The following is a 25,342-nucleotide window of genomic DNA, read 5'->3' on the forward strand; positions in this document are numbered from 1 at the left end:
CTTACTTGAGAACTAGTTATTGTTTCCCTTGAAAGCATGTATGTAATGGGTTGTATCTGCTTGGCTACTTCGAAGGGTGAAATTTCTTTTGGTCTTTGCAATCTCTTAGTGGATTGCCTCTGATGCCCATCACATTCTAATTTAGCACTTATTCATTAACAGAAGTGTTTTCTTTCTTTACTAACTTTGTGGAAAGGATTTTGGGGTTGGGAGAAGTTTTTGTTTTTAATTATATTTCCCCAACAATTTCAATTCCAATTAACCCTTCTCCCTGGAGTGGAGGCCTTTTAGAAAATTTAACAAATAATTCAGATGGTGAAATTCCAAATTTCCCATGTGAAATTTATTAAAGATATATTTAATTTTACTATTTCATTTACCTTTAATTATGAACAAGCTTGGTAATATTAATACCAAAATAAAACAAATCCAGATCGCATGAATGTCAATTAGAACATTTGGCTCCCATGTGTCAAGATATTGATGTTTATTTTTTCTTCTAAAAAAAACTAACATAAAACATAATTTTATTAATGGAAGCTCTTAGAACAGACCTTCAGATTAATATTTCTCTATGTAACTATTCTTTGTGCACAAAAAGAGCAGAAGTCTCATGATGGATTGGATTCCTGCTCATAGTTTAAAAAAATATACACATAAAAGTTCAACAAATATTTGCTGAAAGAGAAAAAATGGAAGGTTGAGACAGAAGGGGAGATGGAAGAGGCAAAATCCAGGTCCAAAGTAAACTTGTCCTGCATTCTCTGTTCCAGGTCTCCTAACTTCCCAGTCCTTTCTCTGTGCCTAGGCTTCTGTAGACACCTTTTAAGAAATGCCCTTCTTTTTCTAGCTCTCACATTCTATGTCTATTTAAATTCTATTCACTTTTAAACCCAGTTGAAATTCCTTTTTTTTTTAATGCAGTCCTTGTAAATCACGATGAAATATACCTTTTCTGGATCTCTCTAGAAAGTTATATCTGTACTTAGTATTTGATTGTATTGCCATGTATTAGTTGCTATTTATATGCTTTCATTTTCCCTTCCCTTAACTTGACTACAAGCTACTGGAGACCAAAGGAACCATTTTTAATATTTCTAAAGCATCCATAGAACCTAGGACTCAAATAAACCACAAGTGTATTCTCAAAACTTGATTTAGTAATAACTGCTCTGTTTCATTAGAACTGTATCTTCTTGTGTAGGCTTACTTCATATATGCAGAGATTTTACTATGAAAGTACTGGTAGCAACCCATGATTTAGAAACACCATCATTTATGAATTTCCATGGAAGTATGAAACTGAAAGAAGCAATCTGCTTACCCAAAGTCTAGATCAGAAAAAAAAAAAAAAAAGGTTATCATCTGGGATGCTTTACTTTTTATTTCCTTTTAAAAATTTGTTTGGCTATCAGGCATTTATCTGTGACTAGGATCTTTTTATACAAACTCTTCTTTTCCTTGGGCACACTTCTTCCTTTCCCCCACTCCTCATCATCCTCCCACCCTGAAGTGGTAGACTTCCACATGGGGTACCTTCCACATGGAGCTAATAACTTTTACATCCAAGAAAGGAGTACACTGTTTGACTAGCTGAGTGGGACACCATTTACGATAGTGTCAAAATGGTGAAATAAAGAGCTAAGTATCAAGAATAGTATCAGTGTGGTCTCTATGAGATAAATAGTGAACTGGTAAAAATATCTTTGATCAAACCATGACACAGAAGATATGATGTTTAATCCAAAGAGAAACCATTTACCTGAGAAAACTTTCTGAAAGCAAAACCAAATCAAATCATGTTTCAAACACTTTTAATGTCTCCCACTGGCATTTTGCCATATGTTGCAGTGACAAAACATATTCCATTTCTGAAAGCTTCCTATGTTGCCTTGTTGAATGATGAAGTAATTGACTTTTGCATCTTCTTTATATTTATGTAAAGGTAAAGAGCTTCTATATTTTCTAAACTCAAAGTTAAAACAACTTTTGCCACTTGGTCTCATTCTTCTTCTGCAACTGAGCACCTTAGTAGTAACCAAGAAAGTTTATGAAAACTGCCCAGATATGGGAAAATCAGAAAATTAACAAATATTTATTCAGCCCCTATACTATAAAAGAAAAACAGCAATTCCAGGTATGGTAGAGGAGAAGAATCATGTTTGATAGAGAGGAATAACAACTATTTAGGTAACTCCTTGGTGGTGGTGGTGTTTCCATTTATAGTTGATGCATGATTATTCAAGTACCATAAGATTTTAAAGTAACTTAAGTAATTATTAAGTAAATGAATTTTCTATGTTGTGCAATACTTGTATGAAATAGAAGGAAAGCTGATTACTTTCCACTGAAACACCTATATAATATCCTAGCCTGAATATATAAGTATAGTTTCTCAAATTAATTTCACCTAGCCTACATGGCTGCTTATACATGCCTCAAACATACTGCTAATAGGAAAAGATTTACATCTTCATTTCCAAATAGTTAAAAGAGGTAGAAAACCCCAAAAGGTAATTATTATTATTATTATTATTCTGTGATATTAATGCCAGATGGCCTATTAGATCTCTGAGTCCCTAAAACAAATGGAAAGTCAAAGTGAAATTTGAAAGTGTTTGGATCTATAAAGTTGCCTACCAAATCAAATATCCTACTCACTGACCTACTTTTTCCATATTTCCAAACTTACCTAAAATTCTTAAACAATGAAAAAAACTTGGAAATAAAAATAAAAATCACAATTAGAGAAGGGAATTCTTGTAATTTTACTTTGCCTAATGGTTGCAGAAATGAAGCCCTCCTTTCCTCCATGGACACATATATGTTTTCTACCCCTTTTGTCTAGTTTAGTCTCATTTATGGGGCTGATATTCTTTAAGACGGTCTCAAGACCACTTAAAGATGCCAGCATAGGTGTTTTTTAAAAGTGGACTAACTCATTCTTGTACCTTCATCTTGTACCTAGAGAGCTACTTCTGGCAAGGTACTACTATGTGAAAACAGATTTACGGACAAGATTGAAAAAGTATTTCCACTCTATAAGAAAAACATCTTCAGTCAAAAGATATCAAGTTCACTCTCATTTATCATTCTGAAGATTAATATCTTATAAATGAAGCCACTATTGAATGGTATATACACATATGCTATAAGCAAGTAATTACATTTGGGTAAATATGTATTTTTCTACTTATTTTTTTCCTCCAAAAGACTGTTCTGTATTTTAAGAACTATTACATTTCACAGAGGAATAGTTTATTATAAAAATTGTGTCTGATTTAGTGACTAGGTATCTCTATTCATAAAATGAAGATAATATTTAAAGTTCCAAATATGTATTTATATTCTAAAAATTAGCTAATAGACTTCTTCTATTTTGAACTATAAACTTTATTTGACAGACATACAACTTTTACTGGAAGATAGAAAGGAGAGAGAGGGAGGAGAAGAGAAAGAACGAGAGAGAGACATGGGTAGATACACAAATATAGATGTATGTGTATAATGTATTAAGTTTGTTTTTTTATTCAGCTCTTCCTTAAATAGATTTAAAACACAGGAAAGAAAAGAAAACAAAGACTCTAAAGTAACATAAGTTGATGGTCATAAGACACTGAATAATATGGAGTGAAACCAAATCCACTTTGGTTTATTAGCACAAAATGGTTTTTTAACTAACATTTTTATATTGCTAAACAACTAGAAGGAATGATTTCAGAAAAGGCAGATAATTTTAGCTGCTTTAACAGGAATGGCCCATCAAGTATGCCCCAAAGTGAAACCCTTGTATTGTTCACTGGCAAAACTGTCCAACATCAGCATGCATATCTATGTATCTATCTAATGTATACGTATTATACACTGTATTCCTTTTTCTACCATGCAACTGATGATTTTCTATCCTTGGATTAATAACTGATGAAACTTAGTAAGTCTCATGTAGATTTATAGAAGCTGAGGAACAAGAAAGCATATCCCATTTTAATAATATAAAGTTCTTACTTTGCAATAAGTAGGCCATAAAAGAAATAAAGGATTTCTAAATGAACAGACTCCTTCCTACACAAGAAGAAAATGCATTTCTTATGTTTTTAAATTCTCCAAATTGCCTTTTAATAAGATATAGGCCTAAATTAAAGTCATGGTATTCTTAAATGATATAAATGATATAAAAAGATCAGCTGTGCTATTCTTTGGAATGGCATTCTTTCTTTCAGATGAATTCAGGAAAAGAATAAAAATTAGCTGGTCAGTGAATTAAATCCATAGGATTGATATCATAAGCATGGGGTTTGTATGAAAATATATCCAAGGGGTTGTCTCTTGTAGCCATTTGACACTACAAACATTTAGTTAAGACAAAAAGAATCAGCTAGAATATTTTTTTCTCATGTGGGAAAAACATCTGTTACTTGTTATTTAAGATATTTCCAATGGGTTGCATTTTCCTATTTGTCCTCTGGGGCATCAACAAGCCTATTTCCTCAGTATGTTAAGGCTCTGTCAAAATAAAGGATCAATTCTGGAAACATATATTCCTGGGGTATTTCACTGGCTCATATGAGGAGATTGAGAGGTGATAACGTTTGCCTCTCACCCCCACTCCAACGGCCTCCCCACCAATCCCATTCCCAATCACGTCATGAGGCTTATTTCTTGATTGGCATGTTTGTAATGGGAAAGGATTACTTTTTATAAAAAGGAGAAAGTAAGTATTTATGATGCTTCAGATTTCAGAAAGCTGCACAAAAGAAAACAAATTCTCCAAGGACTAACTGGCCTTTCCAGTTTGAAGTGTGATTCTAGCAGCTTTGCATCTCTCCTTAAAGTGGTAAAGAAATAATTAGGTAGTCTACAAATCTTTCCAGAATCTCAAAGTCACTTTATCACATGTCAATCCAATAATTAGAATTCTGAATATGTTTTCATCCATAAGTATACCATCATTATATTATGCTCAATGTAGGAATAAAGTAGAATGACAAAGCAATCACCCTTCTCATACCTTTACTTTTTTAAATTCCCCAAATTAAACCAAGTAATTATTACTACTTCAAATGTCTTTTGGGTGATCTGTTTAAAGTCCCTACTTTTTTGCTCAACTTTTTTCTATCACCAAGGGAAAGAATACAGTGATTAAAAATTATTATAACATATATACACATACGTGTGTATATATATATATATATGTATACACACATATATTTAGCTATATATTTAGTTTACAAATATATAATAAAATTGTTCATTGTTGCTTCTAATCTTTACAATTCATTCAATAAGCATTTTTGGGGTGTCCACTCCTATGAGGCCCTACCAGGGCAGGAAGCAGAAGAGTGAAGACCCCAGTTGCTGAGTTGCTAGCGAAGATAAGACATATCTGGAAATAATCATAACATATAACATAAAGAAGCATGAATGAATGATATGAGAGATGTGTGAAGCAACATGAAGCAAGTTAGAGGGGAAACAGAACTTCTTCTTAAGGTGGTAACTGAAGGTTGACTATGTAGCTGATCAAAGACTTGTTTATCTTGACTCTGGAAAGCAACCCACTGCAGCTTACTAGTAAGACTTAAGGGTATTCTCAAAGTATTAGCATTTTATACACTGTTTTTTTTTTTTCTAAGTGAAAATCTGCTTAATTGTGCAATACGCTGCTTAGTTTGCTAAGGGTATCTTTAATAAAAGATATAATACCACTCAGCAGAGCACAGAGAAATTACTTTCTGATCAGTTTAAAACAAAATATTTATATTCCAGCTTTTTCATTTACGTATTTTATTTTATGACAATAATTTAAAGATCTTCATTGGTTTTATTCCCTGTCTTGGGAGAAACAGCAGAATGTATTACTCATGTAAAAACTATGAAAAGAAAAGGCCTTTGACAGAGAATTTAAAAATGAATTGAAATCTTCCCTATTTAAGATCCATAAATATGCATTATCTCATTTAATCCTTAAATGAAGTATAAGTTATTTTTATTCCCACTTTACAGATAAAATAATAAAGTCAGACAATGTGACTACAATCAGCTGAATTCAAGGCAGAGGGATAAACTAGAATTAGGAGAGAAATCCAGGTCCAGGTAGAAATAATGAGATATTGAAAATAGTCTGAATGCCCAACAGTGGGTAAATGGTAAAAAGAATTATGGAATAGGATGAAATATTACACAGCTGTTAAGATCACATTTTCAAGAAACCAGGAGTCACAGGATACAAAGTGTAACTTCACTTTTGTGAAAGCAAAGCAAGACAAAAACTGGAGGGAAGTATGCCAAAATACTGGTAGCAGTATTAATAATAAAAAAGAAAAATATCAGAAAAATCAATACATGTTTTTTAAAAGGTAACAATTGTCGTATAAAGTGTTTTTAAGAATCAATATCAAGCTGGACTTTCTAGTTTCTGGACTTCACTCTGATTTCCTTTTGTAATAACTTGAGGAAATTTAAATTGTTTTCCAATCTGAATTCAGTAATACTATATTTCATAGAATCTAAGATAAAATCCATTGTAGGGCACACTTTGCCACCAAGAAAGAAAAAAAATTGCCAATTTAACTATAGCATTTTTTTATTTTACATAGTTTAATGTAAAAAAATGTATATATTAGAGTTGATGAAATATTGCAAGGACATTTTAAAAATTTTTATTGAGGTACAATTGACATACACCATTATATTAGTTTCAGGTGTACAACATGATTCGCTATTTGTATATATTGTGAAATGATCACCACAATAAGTCTAGTTAACATTCATCACCATTTATAGTTACACAATCTTTTTCTTGTGATGAGAACTTTTAAGATCTAGTCTCTCAGCAACTTTCAAATGTGCAACATAGTATTATTAACAGTAGTCTCCATGCTATACATTACATCCCACAATTTATTTTATAACTAGAAGACTGTAAATTTTGCCTCCCTTCACCCATTTCACATATATACGACATCTTCTTTATCCATTCATCCATTGACGGACATTTAGGTTGTTTCCATATCTTGGCTCTTGTAAATAATGCTGCAGTGTACATGGGGGTGCATATATCTTTTCAAATTAGTGTTTTCACTTTCTTCAGAAAAATATTCAGAAGTGGAATTGCTGGATCATACGGTAGCTCTATTTTTAAATTTTTGAGGAATCTCCATACTGTTTTCCGTAGTGGCTGGGCCAATTTACATCCCCACAAACAGTGCACAAGGATTCTGTTTTCTCCACATCCTCTCCAACAGTTATTTCTTGTCTCTTTGATAGTAACCATCTTAACAGGTATGAGGTGACATCTCATTGCGGTTTTGATTTGCATTTCCCTGATGAGTAATGATGTTGAGCATCTTTTCATGTACCTGTTGGCCATCTGTACGTCTTCTTTGGAAAAATATCTATCGTATCTTCTTCCCATTTTTTAACTGGATTGCTTGTTTTTTTGCTCTTGAGTTATATATGTTTTATATATATTTTGGATATTAGCGCCTTATAAGATATGTGATTTTTAAGTGTTTTCTCCTATCCAGGAGGTTGCCTTCTCATTTTGTTGATGGTTTCCTTTACTGTGCAGAAGTGCAAGCACATTTCTGATATCCCATTTTATATATCCCTATCTATAACTTGCTTTTATATAGCAACACTAGTTATTTTGCTCAGCTAATATTATAGAAAAAGAACCTTTTCTATGAGGGAAACCCCTTTTTTTCCTGAAGCAAAATAACCTAGCTCTAGTTGAGAAAAGAATAGCAATTCTATTATATATCATATTTTGTGTTGAGAATCTGGCTATTTCTGGTGAATTAATGTATCTTTTAAAAGTCTTGTTAAATCTAGCTGCTTTTCCAAAATGTAATTTAGATAACTGATTACCAAATTTAATTTAAATACCTTATCATTCTCAGCTGGAAAGAGAAATAATACAAATTGTACTGAACCATACATATCCAAGTGAAAAGACTTGGTAATATGAGATGTTTAAACATGCTTCCATTTCTATGCACACTTTATATATTTTAATAGATATATTTATTTTGGAATATGTAAGTCATTCTGACTTTTCACAATCAGACCAAACACACTTAGATTATGTTCACACTCTCACAAAAGAAACTCTCCATATGGAAGATGAGTAGAGGATTACATTAAGAAAAGGTTTTGTGTATTACTCTTACAGTTATTTACACTTCTATTTAACAAAATCTTTTAGTTCTTTTCTTTTTACATGTTTCTTTTTCGCTTTTTTTTTTTGAAAAGTGGCCAAAATGAAATGAAATTTCAAGTTGTCATGTTGACCATATCAACCATAAAACAAAAATCCAAAAGGAAGAGGACAAAATACAATTTTCTTTCTTTTTTTTAAATTTTATTTATTTATTTTTGGCTATGTTGGGTCTTCGTTGCTGCGCACGGGCTTTCTCTAGGTGCGGCGAGTGGGGGCTACTCTTCGTAGCAGTGCGTGGGCTTCTCACTGCAGAGCACGGACTCTAGCCGTGCAGGCTTCAGTAGTTGTGGCACGCAGGCTCAGTAGTTGTGGCTTGCAGGCTCTAGAGAGCAGGCTCAGTAGTTGCGGCGCATGGGCTTAGTTGCTCCATGGCATGTGGGATCTTCCCAGACCAGGGATCGAACTGGTGTCCCCTGCATTGGCAGGTGGATTCTTAACCACTGCACCACTAGGGAAGCCCCAATTTACTTTTAATTAAAATTTTAAAATAACAATTCAAACTTAACCCTGTGCATTGAAAATATTCCTGATTCAAAGATTTTTACTTTGCCAAAAATCTCATTCTACTTGTAATTTTTGATTGGCAGATGGGTAGAAGCTGGAAGGGAAAGAAGAGTAGGAAAAAGTCCAAAATAGTCTTACAAGAAATTCCATGTTTAAATGTGTGCAAGTTTACATAGAATACACTGAGGAGTGAATATAAAAGGGAGTCAGCCTAAGTGTCTCCAATAAATTCAACTCTAAACTATACGAACACATAATGAAACAATGCAAGTTACAAATAGAGACTTTTAACTATCACTATTATAGACATGTTCCTTTTTTTCCTTATTAAGTTGCCAATTATCAGTAGTCATGATTCCAGTATAACCTATTTGCTTCAATCCATCCAGATTTCAAGGATAAGAAAGCACAGTTTGTCCATGAAAAGGAGAAATAATAGTAGTTGTGTGTGTGTGTGTGTGTGTGATATATTGGGGGTGGAAGAGCGAGGTCAGAATTGAGGCCAGAAAAGGTACATATTTACTGTGTGCCTGCTATGTGTTCGACACTGCAATCTGAAGGGTAAATATGGGCTTTTGAAGGCTAAATGCCTGATGAATGTACGCATAAAGGAAAAGCCAATGTTTTTCTTTATGTTAATTATTAATCAAAAGCCTGTACAAAAAGTTTAGCAGCACCTGGCATTTTGCTCTTTTATAAGCAACAAAAGCCCTTATTTTATTCAGGATTTAGTTTTTTTTTTTTTTTTTTTTTTTTTTGCGGTACGCGGGCCTCTCACCATTGTGGCCTCTCCCGTTGCGGAGCACAGGCTCCGGACGCGCAGGCTCCAGACGCGCAGGCTCAGTGGCCATGGCTCACAGGCCCAGCCGCTCCGCGGCATGTGGGATCTTCCCAGACCGGGGCACGAACCCATGTCCCCTGCATCGGCAGGCGGACTCTCAACCACTGCGCCACCAGGGAAGCCCCAGGGTTTAGTTTTTTTATTTTGTTGTAAAATATAAATACATGTTGTAGAGAAGAAAGGAGAAGGGATAAATGAAATTGTAAGCCAACTGATGTGAGTGCCCTGTAAGGCTGTGTTAGTGCTCTAAACTCAGTTAAGCTGTTTTTGAGTCTCCCTTAAAACCAATTAAGAAGAAAATAGAACAAAAGGAATGGCATCTTAAAACTCTGCTAATTAACTGAAATTTACAATTGATGAGCAATTTTTCAACTCTACCATTCTTAGGAAATGTGGCTACCCAATTGTGGGCTTCAAAAGTATTTTTTCTGCATATTCAGAAAGCTGACCATTCTTTAAAATGCTAGTCAGCTTTACAAAAAAATCATTCTTTTGATATGTTTATTAAATGAATGAATTAGAATTGGATCTTTTTATTTAATCAAGATTTAGCAAGTAAGACAGGTAAAATAAATGAAACTCGATAATCAAAGAAATACTAACTACGAAAACAAACACTGTTCAGGAAAACATGTCTGTAAGTGCCCCAAGTCTGAAATGTATCCAGTTCTCAGCAAGTTTCAGCTTTCTACCACAACCTGCAAAAGTACTCTGACCCAACTGTCCAAAGGCCCATGATGCCTCTATTTTATTTCACAGTTTATTCATAATCAATACAGAAACATACCACCAAACTTAATTCCAGCTAGCAGTCACAAGACACCTGTGATCAGATCAATAAAATTTGAAAGATAAACAGAAAACATCCCATAAATTAAATCAATGGAATGATTTAGTCTTTTATTTTACTAAAGAGGAAGATGGTGTTAAGTTACTTGGATCCCTGCACATAAAATTTACTGGCTGACTATATATCCAATCCATTTACATCAAGGGGGTTATGTAGTTATAAAACTTTAAACTTAAAATTATCTCCTGATTTCATTTAAAAACATATATTAGGGCTTCCCTGGTGGAGCAGTGATTGAGAGTCCGCCTGCCAATGCAGGGGACGCAGGTTCGTGCCCCGGTCCGGGAGGATCCCACATGCCGCGGAATGGCTGGGCCCGTGAGCCATGGCCGCTGAGCCTGCGCGTCTGGAGCCTGTGCTCCACAACGGGAGAGGCCACAACAGTGAGAGGCCCGCGTTCGGCAAAAACAAAAACAAAAACATATATTAGATGTCCAAATTAGATACTATTTTTATTTTCAGCAGTTTCTATTTATTTAAAGTAGAACAATTCTTATATTTATATTCTAAAACATCAACCAAAAGTATTTTTTAACAAATTCTGTACTGAATATACTACCATTTAACTTGAAAGATGTTTAATTAAAAATAATAAAACTGAAGGATTTCCCTGGTGGCACAGTGGTTAAGAATCCACCTGTCAATGCAGGGGACACAGGTTCCATCCCTGGCCCAGGAAGATCCCACATGCCACGGAGCAACTAAACCCGTGTGCCACAACTACTGAGCCTGCGCTCTAGAGCCCACAAGCCACAACTACTGAGCCCACGCGCTGCAACTACTGAAGTCCGCACACCTAGAGCCCATGCTCAGCAACAAAAGAAGCCACTGCAATGAGAAGCCCATGCACCATAAGGAAGAGTAGCCCCCACTTGCTGCAACTAGAGAAAGCCTGCAAATAGCAATGAAGACCCAAGGCAGCCAAAAATAAATAAATAGTCCACAAAAAAAAAAAATCTTTAAAAAAGAAATAATAATAAAACTGATGTATTTGGATCGTTAATCTGATTAACATCCACAGACAGTCTGCAGATTCAAAGTGCAGCATCAACAATCTGTTTAAAGGCAACAAAAGTCGAGTATGACAATTCCAATGGAAACCTAGCAATTTTCCCATCATTTTCTTACATCTAAGTCTTAACCACCAAATCATGCTGAGAAACGCATTGTCAAGTGGAAGTAACAAGAAAGTAAACCAAGGACAAAAGCAAACCCCAAGCTTCTGTGCCAAAAGTCAGCCTGTCTTTTGGACAGTTAGTAAAGAAAATAACTTTAAAATGACAGAGTGAGATTCTTGGCTTGCTGCAGGGAGCATCCATAGCTAAATCTCTAATTTTAAAAAATCAAGTTAGGTTCTAGAAGTGTGTTTGTGACTAACTGGTTGGAAATTGGAATATGTTCCACATGATATTGTTAGAAATGGTTCATTATTAGGCTCCTAGGTAAAGTCCAAAAGCTAATTAACCTAAAAATTATAATTATTTAATGAAAAGAACCATCTAAATAATATTAATATATTTTGAGATATGTTAATTAGCTTAATTGTAGTAATCATTTCACTATGCATCTGTATATCAAATTATGTTATACACCTTAAATATACACAATTTTAGTAAAAAATAATATAAACGGAATACTAGTAAAAATACAGTTGAAAATGAAATTCTTGATTTTTACTCTTAAGAGCAGGTGTTTAAAAAAGTGAATTTTACCACACAAGAATGAAATTGTATCCATAAAACTTGGATAAAATTGTGGAAATTAAAAAATAAGGCTTTGCAGGCATTTTGAGGGACTTCAAGACTAATGGTGTTGACATGCCTATTTCCACTTCAAATATCTGACTTTATTTTACTTTGATACAAATATTCTTTTAGTATAAAACCATCAGTTCTCAAACTATGTGCCATAGTACCCCAGGATGCCACAGTAAATTCAGAGAAGGATGAAATATTTTCAATATGTGAAAAAATACAGCAACATCCATCAGGCACCACACAAACTACTAGCCTGGAGTAGTTCACAGTTTCAATATTGGATTGTGCTACATTCCTTTCAATGATAACACAGCTTTGCAAAGTTTGGGTTTTGATGGTGTTTGTGATATAAAAGCAAATACTAACACTGCATGAAAACCAATGTGGAGTAAGAAATGAGCATGACAATATCTGATCTGGCTCTTAGGTTTGAGGGCTGGGCAGTAGCCAACAGGCACACATATCCCATTAGTAAATAATTGCGAGTTTCTGAGTATAAAATAAAAAGATTCTTTTCAATTTATGTGTAATATTTTTTTTCAAAAGGTGACTAAGTTAAGATCTAAATACTTCTTATGTAATTAAATAAAACTGTGAGGTACTACTTTTAGCCTAGGGGTGCCATGAAAAAAATTACTGAGATACTCAGAATGCCATAAACTGAAAAAGTCTGGGACATTCTCTATTAAGCATAGTTGTTTTGTTTTGTTTTGCTTCAATTTTGCTCCACAAATTTAAAGAAAAGAGAAAGTAGGAGAGATTATTAAAAAAAAAAAAAAAGACTGGTGAAGAGAGAGAGATGTAAAAGGACAGGAAGAAAAATATTTTCCTAAAATCAGAGAAAAAATACTAGGAGAGTGGGAAGGACAATGGTTCAACGCACTGGGCATGTGGACTGTGTGTGCGTGTACATGTATGTGTGTATGTTCATGTGTGCTACTGGGTGTGCAAGAGATGGCTAAAATAGTACACATGAACATTAGGGGATGAAAGACAAAGAACAAGGAGTGGGTATGCTGTATATGCATACGTGTTAACCTTGTTGATCATCAGTCATCATTTCCTAAGAAAAAGCTCCCTAGTTGCCAGGAGACAAGGAAAAACCACATAGAACCACATGTTAATTTGTGTGCAGTTTTAAGTCAATTTACTGTTTGATCACAATCTCTTCTTGCTAAGAGCTCTTTGGCATGTTAGATTGATGTCCTGATATCTTTAGGTTCTTTTAAATAGATTGGATTTTATCTGTTCTGCACGCACTTTCAAATATACACTGTCATAGTAAAAACAAAATGAGATTTGTGGAATTTTTCAAAAGTCAGGCTACATGAACCTGGCTGCTTTATATGTTCCATAATGTGACTGGGGGGGACATTCCGACCTGACCCCATCACTGTCCCCCAACCCATCCCCTTCTCCAAAAATTTTTATTTATTTTCTTTTCAATACAGCATGTGTCAAATACAAACTTTAATATATTAACACTATTTCAGTTATGTGAACCTTGTATTTGAACCCACAGGTTTAGCAAGCTGTTTAGTGAAGGTGCTTAGTGTTGTACTTTTCTGATGCTGTTGTCAAGTTTAAAGAAATAGTTGAAAATTCTCCTTTTGGCAGAAATAAGAAAAAAAAAAAAATCCCATCCTTAACCCACCTGATCTGCATTGAAAATATGTAATGGAAACAGTTCTGAAGGAGAAGAAGAGTTCATTTTAGACCTGGTGAACTCACGCTGTCTAAGGATTTTTGTTTGCTTGTTTGCTTTTCTTATCTTAAGGGGAGCACATCCATTTGCAGTGCCTAGAGCAGCTGCTTTGTAAAAAACTCTCTGAACCCTTTATTTTTCCCCCACTCAACCCATTTAGTGAACAAATAGGCACAGAATAGTGAAGATTTATGTTTCCCTAAGGCTCAATCCTCACTGTGAACATCTGCCATTTCAAACACAGAGGTCAAGACCTTTTGTGTAGTATTTTGCTGAACAATGCTCTCCGCATAACTCAAATGAAATTCTTTTCAATAGGATTCAGCATCTGCTTCTAGGCAGCTTAACTTATCAGCATATTAAGAGCACCACTTCTTCATTCTCCAAGTTTCTTTCTCCAAACCAAAAAGGTAGGGAACATGTCAGCAATCTTGAGAGTTAACCGCTAAAGCTTTTTCCTCCTCTTTTTGCAATAAGAAATAATCTTATACCTGTTTACTACAAATCATGTTGTGTTGGTCAGATCAAATTATAAATCCTACATCAGGCTGAAGTATTTGTTTACATCTCACAAGGAATAAAAATTGAAAATAACAGACATATTTTCAATATTAGGTTATCAAGCTCAATTGAAAAGCCACTTTTCACACTTCCTGTGCTTCTCCCTCCTTAAAGTTACACAGGAGTCTCAATTTACAGAAACTATGACTGCCTGAGTCATAGAAAAGTTAGTGCTTGAGCTTCAATTTACAGATACACAAGTAGGAAATAGTATAGTTGCAAATTAAAATTAAAAATGGATTCTATTTAAATATATATATTTAAGTGTTTTTATCTGTTAATAATAAATATAATCCTTACATTTTTAAAATACAGAAAAGTTTTTTTAAATAGTATTGTTTACTATTTCAAGGACCCAAAGTCCCTTGCCATCAAAGAGCTTACTTAGAATCTAGTGGGATAGAGGTGGTCAAGAAAAGACAAAAGGCCAAGAGCAGAACATGCCTGCTGTCACAAAGAAATACCAACAAAGAGCTATGGGAGACAGGAGATCAAAGAAGGAAGAAAACCAAAATCCTGTTATATATTGATCGATAAGGATTCACAGAGGAGGTGTAATTGAGTTGGGCCTTGAAGGAGCCAAAGGATTTTTTTTTAATGTTTTTTTTTATTGTGGTAAAAGTCACATAATATAAAACACACTATTTTAACCATACTTAACTGTACAGTTCAGTGGCACTAAGTACATTCACATTGCTGTGCAACTCTCACCATCATCCATCTCCCAAATTTTTCACCTTCCTAAACTGAAACTCTGTCCCCTTTAAACACTAACTCCCCATTCCCCACACACCCCCAACAACGGCCCCTGGCATCTACCAAGGTACTTTCTGACTCTATGAATTTGACTATTCTAGGTACCTCGTATAAGTGGAATCGAACAGTATTTGTCTGCACCTAATGTATATTGGAATGCATTTTTAAGGTTAACTTAATATATGTCCTGCAAACAGATTATACCTTTTTTTTTCTCCTTGTACAGTAAGCCCTCACCAGCCATGTACTTCATACATTGTAGTGTACATACATCAATCCCAATCTCCCAGTCCATCCCACCACACCCCCTTGGTGTCCATATGTTCATTCTCTACGTCAGGATTTTGATAGGTGGAGACAGAATGGGAATGAGACTGACTCAGACAATGGACTCAGACAATGGACTCAGCAGAAAAAAGTAATGAAAGAAGCAAATCCCAAGGTGTATTTGGAAAACCACCTGCAGTCCCACCTGGCTGGAGTATAATACACAAGAAAAGCAATAACCGGGTGAAAGGTTAGGTTAGGTCTGTATAGGCAGTAATGATTTTGAATGACAATCTGAGGAGGATATAGAATTTAATACATTTAATTTTGTATGCTAAAGTGAACCACTGAAGGTTTTATATTCAAGAATGACATAATTAGGACATTTAAATGGCAAGGCTGTGTAGACTGGATCAGAGATGAGGAGAGATTAAAGAATAGACCATCTAGGTGACTCCTTCAGAAGTTCAAGTGATGGGTAATGAAGAGTCAGGTCGGGAAGAGGCAGTATCAGTGTCAGTGCAAAGAAGGAAGAGTGCTCCAACTACTGCAGAGGCAAATGTCTTAGACCGTTCAGGCTATATAACAAAATACCATAGGCTGAGTGACTTAAACAACAGAAATGTATTTCTCACAGTTTTGGATGCTGTAAGTCTGAGATCAGGATGCCAGCTTGATCAGATTTTGGTAAGGGTCCTCTTATTGGCTTGTAGATAGCTATCCTCTCGCTATGTCCTCCCATGGTCACTGTCAAATTAGGGTCACCTTTGTCACCTTGTTTAATATTAACATCCTGAAAACCTTATCTCTAAATTCAGTCACGTTGATGGGTTAGGGCTTCAACATATGGAGTTTGAGGGGACACAGTTCCGTCCACGGTAGTGTGTATAACCTGTGGGACTTAGGGATTGGTTGGATATGAAAGGCACGTGACAGAGAAAAGGAGCAAAGAGAATCCTGAGGGTTGAAGACACAGACTCCCAGAAAGATGGTATCGTTCTTAAAAACAGGGAAGGCTGAAGGAAGAACAGGCTGCTGAGCAAGAGGACAGGGTGACAGGCTTTTTTAGACACATTAAGTTTGAGTTTCTGGCAGGATAATCAAGTGAAGATATGCATCAGACAACTAACTTATTCATGAAAGGTATGATTTTATGTGATATGCAAAAGAATGAAAATTTACTTAACGTTATAACAAAAATGAATGAACATTGTGGTAATATAATTAGAACCAGCCCACATTACTGTATATTTAATCACACTTTGACTTGACAGACAGGTATAACATTAATAGAGCACTGGCTGTGTGGAAGCCCATATTTTTCGTAGTGAATGCCACATCCTGCTGCCCAGACTGTGGGCTGCTCTGGGTCAGCGATCCAGTAAATCCATGTTTGTATCTCAAGCACTTAAGAGTGGTGTATGGCACAAAGTCCGGGATCTATAAATGCAGAATGAGTCACTCCCCAGGAAAAGAGGCTGAGTCATGGGCACTTTAACTAATTTCACCTCTAGACTTGGTATTATTCACTTAAAACAACATCGTAGGAAGCGAGGCACTAGGTATAGAGCCTAATGGAATGTTCTGAACACGTACGCTGACATGTTCACTGTAGCTGCTGTGACAATGCTTAGAAATAGAGATTAAGGCTTAAGAGGAGCAGTTCCATGCTGGGATTCTGTATCTCTGTCACCCATCTACTGTCACAACAGAGGAAAAAAAAAAAAAAAACAGGTGATGCAGCAACTAAAAATAATAATAACTACCCATTTGAATTGAAGAAGTTTTTTTGGGGTTTTTTTTTTTTTTTTGCGCTACGCGGGCCTCTCACTGTTGCAGCCTCTCCCATTGCGGAGCACAGGCTCCGGACGCACAGGCTCAGCGGCCATGGCTCACGGGCCCAGCCGCTCCGTGGCATGTGGGATCTTCCCAGACCGGGGCACGAACCCGCGTCCCCTGCATCGGCAGGCAGACTCTCAACCACTGCGCTACCAGGGAAGCCCTGAAGAAGTTTTAAATGCCTCAATTATGGAATTTGTTTTATGAAAACTACAGTACTATCTCTAATACAAAAACAATATAAGAAATAATCTTTAATACAACCCAGGCATTGTATAAACTATGTTGCAATCATTATTAATTTAATCCTCACAAGAACAAATAAAGCAGATACCATTATTATTCCCAAGAGGAAACTAAGCTTATAAAGATTAACTATCTAGTACCTGTGGATTAAGATTGGTAATTAATTGATTTTACAAAAATGCCATTTAATAAGGCAAAAAAATGACAACTGTAGTCAGAGATAAGGTGAAATATATACATATATTTGGTATATGGCCTGTGTATATTTATATATTTTTTTTTCATTTTTTGTTTTTAAATTAAGACACTAATGGTTTTCCCTAACTGTGCAATTCCTTAAGGAATTCTGGCATATTCAAATTCAGGCAGAAACAATAAGGGTAAGCATGCTTTGGAAACACTATAAGAAAACAAATGACAAAATTTGGAAGTAGAAAGCACCCAGACTCCTGTAGTTCTAAGCATTTTTAGTGGGACAAAAATTTTGGAAGAGGCAGCATTTATTTTTTAAGAAATGTTTGCTGTATATGTATAACTGAATCACTTTGCTGTACATCTGAAAGTAACACAACATTGTAAATTAACTATACCTTAATATAACATAAAAATTAAATTAAGGGCTTCCCTGGTGGTGCAGTGGTTGAGAGTCCGCCTGCCGATGCAGGGGGCATGGGTTCGTACCCCAGTCTGGGAAGATCCCACATGCCACGGAGCGGCTGGGCCCGTGAGCCATGGACGCTGAGCCTGCGCGTCCGGAGCCACAACGGTGAGAGGGCCGCGTACCGCAAAAAAAAAAAAAAAAATTAAATTAAAAAAAGAAAGAATTCCAAACTCAGGAAAAAAAAAAAACAACTTTTTGCTGACACTACCTCAAAGGTCTATGGCAAAAAAACCTAATATATTCTTATCCCAGATCCTTTCATTTTTCCTTCTTTGTAATTTTTGTATTATGGATGTTAGGCACATAAATTGTGTAAGAAGTTGATCTATTCAAGGCTTATAATGAAAAACCGCAGTAAGAAGTATGTTTTATTTGAGAGCTAAAATGTATCTGACTAATGCTATATTTATTTTGGTAATGAGATAGTACAGTTGAGTGAAGATGGAATCTGCAAAAGCCAATAAGCTTATTTTTTGCAGTATGAAAACCTATCTGCTCGCTCAGATCATTAGTCTTTAAAGTCTAAAGTTTCCTTTGAAATGGCTTTGTAGTAAAGTGAATGCATTATCAACTACTTGTTCAAAATCTTTAATGGAGCACCTTCTCATCAATAGTTGGATTTACAACTGAGATTTGAAAAGATGTGGGATATATGTGAGGCATTCATTGAGCAGGCCGTATGTACCTTGGTTCTAACATCAGGATTTTTTTAAAGATTAATGCTACAACCTAGATTTTTTTTCTAATTCAGAAAGTACACATTCTCCTAAGATTATCAAAAGGCCATTTTGTCATCTCAGTTAAACTTGAATTTCAAAGGAATATAGGCAGTTATAGGCAATCCTTAAAAAAGTGAATCTCTTCCCCAAAGCTCTAATTTCCTGAAAACTCTAGTAAGGCACTAAGAAGCCAAACTGGAGCATTCCACACATTTCTAGACCCACTTCTCTGAGTCAGAGGCTTTCTGCAGGGTGAATCCAGGGGTATTTAACTCCTACATATGTTGTTATTATAACTAATTTCCAGGATAATTTAATTAATTTAATAAAAAAATTTCAACCCTCCCCAAAGAGGTTTGAATTGACTTCAGAACTATTTATTGAATATGATAAAGAACATTTTCATCAATTTTAATATTCTTGTCACATTACATGTTATATACAAGGAACCAAAAATGAGGTCAGAATTTATACATTACAATCAAAAATCCTATGTCTGGAACAAATACAGCTACAACAAAATTTAGGATTTCCTGTAAGTCTAAAAGCATTCATGTAGAAAACATCTGTTGTTACCACATGTTATATATTAAGTAGTTTCTCAGACTCTGTCATCCCTCAACTGTACTAATCAAGGGTTAGAGTTTCAAATTTTCCCTGAAGTAACAGTGGACCAAAAAGCATTATTGTAGAATAAAAATAGCTTAAATTAACTGAACATCTTTTCCCTATTATTCACATACAGGTAGTCCTATACTTATAATCTGTTAACCATTTATTTAAAACTATAAGGAAAATATTACAAATGGTAGTTAAATTCCTAATCTGGTCTATTTAAACCTTAGTATAACTGAAGTAGTACTGAATAGCTAAATTAAATGTTGATGGCCTGATTGTGATGCAAGACACAGCTTCATCATGACTTTACTGTAAGAATGTTTTCTCAAGCAAATGGAGTACACTGGGGAAATAGTTATTCACTCTTTTGACTAATGATTTTTGAATAACTGCTTCATGGCAGGCACTTTTCTAAGGACTGAGATATAATGGTGGGCAATAAGTTATCAAAAGTTTCCTGTCCTTTTGGAGCTTGATTCCCTTGTGAACATAAATACATAAGAGAATGATGACCTCTATAAGGAAAATAAAGCAGGGTAGGGGGTGAGTGAATGAATGGCGGTGGGAGCTTTCTCCATGCCCAATTTCAGCAGCAAGAAAGAGGGAGAAGCTGAAATGACATTTATCACAGCAAGAAAGCTAGACCCTCACCTGCTGCTTTTTCAGACGAAAACACTTCAACGGGCAGATCCCTGACCTACAACTGTTTTTAAGTTGGAAAGTATAAATATAGCAAATACATGTGAATTCTGAAAGTGCTCAAAAAGTGCAATTTGGGAACTAGTGTGGGTTTTACTAGTAGTGTTGGTGCCAACACTAAAACTAACATCTTATATGTGTAGGACGTTAAGTTTTTTCACATATATAGTCTTGCTTAATCCTGTAAACTAAGGTACCTTTATTGACCTAGATTTAGTTGGCTCTAACTCACTATCAGACATGACACCTGCTTTCCAATGAAAGGTAATCTCTAGTATGGGTTATCTTCAATTGTTAGCTTGCCAAAGTGTCAAGCGTCATGCAGGAAAGAAAATAATCGAGAGACAAAAGGAAACAAATGACCTAATGTTTGATATTCTTATGAAATGAAATGTTTCCAAATAATAGCATGTGCTTCATTTCCAAACCTTTGACATAATCAAAAGAAAAAAAAATGGTTACAGAAGGTGGGATCTGTAATCCATCCATAATGAATTGATTAACTCTTCTTGCTTGGGCCAGGGACAAAATCATTTACAATATACCACTGACTGATAAAATTCCTCTTGGTATACACATCTTCAACCAGTTAGCAGAGAAGGAAATAAGCTTTGACAGCAGTCAGGCAACACCAAAATGCTGTCCCATGTGACTCATATGAGCACAGCCAGCACTAGCCTGTACAGCAAGTCACCTTGTCACTTCTCAGAGCACTTGGTGTTTGATGGCCCTAGTGCCACAGCAGAGTAACTGTATACACTCTTTAGCACTAGAGAACGTCAACAGGTCCTTCCCTGTCTGTAATGAGGAACTCAATTACCAACTTCTGTTGTGTGTGTGTCAGGGTTGCAGTCATGCTGCACAATTGCTACTGTGTTTCCATTTGCCAGTTTCAGTGAGCTTTGGAAACAGAGCTAGAAGACTTAAGTTCTTTCACACACAATTTTTTTTTAACTATTCCTAATAGTTGACAAGGGACATTTAAATAACTGAGGAGAGGGTGGGAGAGAGATGCAAAAGGGAGGAGATATGAGGATATACGTATACGTATAGCTGATTCACTTTGTTATACAGCAGAAACTAACACACCATTGTAAAGCAATTATACTCCAATAAAAGATGTTAAAAAGAAAAAAAAAAAAAGTGAAAATAAATAAATAAATAAATAAATAACTGAGGAGGCATTATTTTCTAGCCAATCCCAAATCAAGAAGGCCAAGTTGCTAAAGGAAGAGTGAAAACACAAAATAAGTATGTCCTGACTTGCAACAATTCATTCCCAAGCAAATGCATTGAGAAAGATAAGATTCAGTGTAATGATGCATCAAAGAAACTACCTTGACTTCCTGGTACAGAAATGAAAAATATCAACCACATATCAGTAAACGTTCACTGCTGTAAGAAGGCAGCCTATGCTTCCTACTGCATTCAGGGCAAGTTAGTTTACTGTTTTAACAGTCAATACAAATGGCACCCATAAGAGTTAAAACATTTTTTTTCCAAACACAAAAGAATTTTTCTTTATAACATCCTTAGATGGATTAGAGGGTCTAAGGGTCTTTACTCTTATTTTTGAAAAAGAGAATCAAGCTTGAGAAGATTAAAGGAATGTCCTAAGGTCATCTAAATTGTCAGAAACATGATAAGCACCAAGTTTCCTGATGGGATGATAACCTGGGTAAAGCTAAAGGAACTGGCAGAAAATGCTGCATAATCAATCTTCTGGAAGGGCTCTGTGGAAGGGCTCTGAGGCCTCTAAGAAAATCTCTCCCAGCTGTCACCCACCTTTCCAGGCTCCATGCATTCTATTTAATCTTCCCCATGACGAAAGGATGGTTAAAAGTAAATGGTGTCTGCTCTCTGAAGGCAAAGCACACTGATGGGACTTGGAAATTTTTCAAATGATTACTACAAAGTCTGGTATTGTCGTAAGGCAAACTGAGCAGTGAATTATGACATTTTGACCTCTACTTTCAAAACACATTTTTTCCTATATATAAACAGGAACCATAATAGGTAGGATGTACCAACAAAACATAGTAAGTAATTTCAAGAACAACTTTTTTTTCAACAAAGGGTAAATGTGCCATTGAATCTTGGTACTAGTACTAGTCAAAAAAATCAACATTAAAACACTGTACAGTTTTCAATGCTGGGATTTTTTTTCTTTTAGATTTATCTCACTTTTCTGTATTTGTAAGTTTTTTTTTAAATGAGCATGCATTATATTTAGCAATAAAAATATAAGCAAAAATATTTGTTATAAAATATTTTTCCTCTGTTGTTACAGTACAAAAGTCCTGCATTAAGAAAATATTCTAAAAACAGAATTTCAGATCATGTTGACAGTCATTAGTGTGATATCAATAATTTAGATTTTAAAAAGTCTTAAGGTCACCTTCATGACTTTATTTCTAAATGCATTGCTCTGTTAACATGCAACTTTGTGCTTCTATTTCTAAAATAAGGATACTAAAATCAACTCCTACTTAATTGCTAGGGCAAGTGTAGCAATAACAAGATAACAATCACAGGAATAATAAGACAATTACAACCTGTTTCAGGTGGTAATATTTCCTTAAAAACCAGCGATGATTCTGAAAAAGTGGATAGTTCATTTTAATCAGCATACTATCATGTGGTTTATTAGTATTCAAAGGTTATTACTACAAATATTTTTCAATCTTCCAGAAGCAAACAAAATTCAAGGCAGCTGGTGAGATGGAAAGAGCCCAGGCTATGTGTTTGAATCCCACAATTTTCTTAGAAGTTAGTGTTTAAGTATGTCTGAGCCTCAATCTCCTCATTTTTAGAATGGGGATAACAATACCTATTTCCCAGAGTACTTTAAGGATTAAATGAGATAATATGTTCACAGCCAATCAGAAAGTTTGGCATATAATAGGGGCTCCATAAATAATTTTTTTGCATTCTATAACATGCTTGTGCAAGTCTGCTTACATTTTGTGACTCATACTTATCCTCACTATATTGCCCCATATGTCAAATGACAAAGGGTTGACCTAGTTTTTCCTAAGGTTGACTCTGATAGGCTAAATGTACTAACACTGAAGTCAATGAAGATGATATTGGATTTCTGATGGTGACATTAATGATTTTACTTAATATAAGGCTTAACTATCCATGATTACTCTCTTTGTTTTCCATCAGCATAAACTTACACACTATGCAAATATTCTATATATCTACACTGTGCAGGGTTGGATGTTATGTGATCTAAGAGACATAAGGCATGCAAAGCACTCCATCTTCAAAGAGTTACAATTTAGTAAGAGCTAAAACACATGATCAATCTTTACAACGGAACTACAAATATTATGAATAGATGGGGTGATTCTACTACTGTCTTTGAGATTATGGTCAAATCACTTAACCTCAGCTTTTCCTACGTGCGTTCCCTTCTAAGATTTATTCATATACATAAGTATACATTATTTTGGGGAAAAAAAATGAATAGGATTTTTATATACTTTAACTCAGAAAAAAACTGTAACATCATGAACTTTATATGAACAGGAAGTTCATGCAAGCCAACTGTCCTTTTACTTATATTGTGAGTTAATAAATGCTTTATAACAAAGGAGAGGATAGGTTTAGAACTAAAACATATCCAAATTCTATCTTCTGAATAAAAATCTATCATCATATTTCCCTTTATTTTAGAAACCTAAAGACAATCTGGCTTCATAATTAAGGGACCTGAGTCAGGGAACTTCATGTATATGTTGGTATAACACCTCCTCTTCCTTCTTCTGGAGTTTAATTCACGTTTTTTGTGTGGGGAACCAATTTTACATGCTTTAGATGGGGTTGACAGCACACCATCCAATTCCACCCCAGCCATAGAAAAATACAGGTACTCCATGGACTCCATTCTTTGGACACACGGATTGGTTGAGTGCTGGGAATTCAGAAGAAACTAAGCTAGGGTGGCCACTGTGATGCACTGCCAAAAGACATGTCTCAGCTGTGGGAAGTGCTGTCAGTAGTAGAAGCTCAGTGTTGGGCCCCTTCAGATTGCCTCTCTTTCCCTGGGTGACCCACATCCAATGATGGATCCACTCAGGGATGTAAAGACCCAGCCACCTTCACCCAATGGGAGGCAACTCTGAAAAGCATTCTCTCATTGGGGGAGTCTGTCGCTGGGCCAGCACAGCAGCTCAACTTCTCCCTCTGCCCACTCCAGTTTCTCTCTGACTTCCATTAGCATTGATCCCAACAGATATCCTGTCAGCTAAACTCTGTCTCAGAGTCGGCCTCATAGAAACCCGATTTGTGACACAAGCCAAAGGGAGTCTTCCCCTATAGAGAATGCTGCAGGGAGACAGTTTCTTTACCACTGGGTTAACTATGTTACAATCATGGCAGCTTGAAGTTGCTGTTATCTATCTTTTCACCACAGAAAGGTTCATCCTGAGGTTCACTGCCTCAGGATGAACCCAGTAATTCAAGATAAAACAGAGCAGAGGGGACTGGAGAGAGAATGAGAGGGGGAGGCAGAGAGGGAGGAAAGGCGAGAGGAAGAGAGAGAGGGAGAGACAGGGACAGGGAGAGGGAGAAAGAGAACACAAGAAAGTGACAGCAAGAGTAAGAACAAGACTGATGTAATGATTTCATTGGAAAACCTGGATCCTGCTGTCCCTGTAGCAGTAGCACTTCTGGATATTTTTATTTTAGTTTAAACTTATCTAAGGTTTTTCTTTTTATACATGAAAGATAATGATTACTAGGGGTAAATACTGATATCAAATCTTATAATTAACTTCAAATAATATGTTTTGACTGACACATAAAGCAGGGTCATGTTTGTCCAATGCCTGCCAATGGACTATAACAAAAGTAGGTATAAGAAAAAGGAAGTTTTAGATCATCTCGACTGCAAGTTACTTTCTAAAGCAATAAATATGTGATTCCAACAACAAATAAAGCAACACTAGCTTATAATCATACTTGAATATTTTGCCACGTATCCATAGACTCAGCCAGCAATTCAACACTATTCAAAAGTAAATGTAAAAAAACAAAAAGTATACAGTAGCCTTCTTGTTCCTTGTGTAAACTAGAATCTAGTAATTTA

Source organism: Hyperoodon ampullatus (assembly GCF_949752795.1).
Source record: "Hyperoodon ampullatus genome assembly, chromosome: 8".
NCBI lineage: Eukaryota > Metazoa > Chordata > Mammalia > Artiodactyla > Ziphiidae > Hyperoodon > Hyperoodon ampullatus.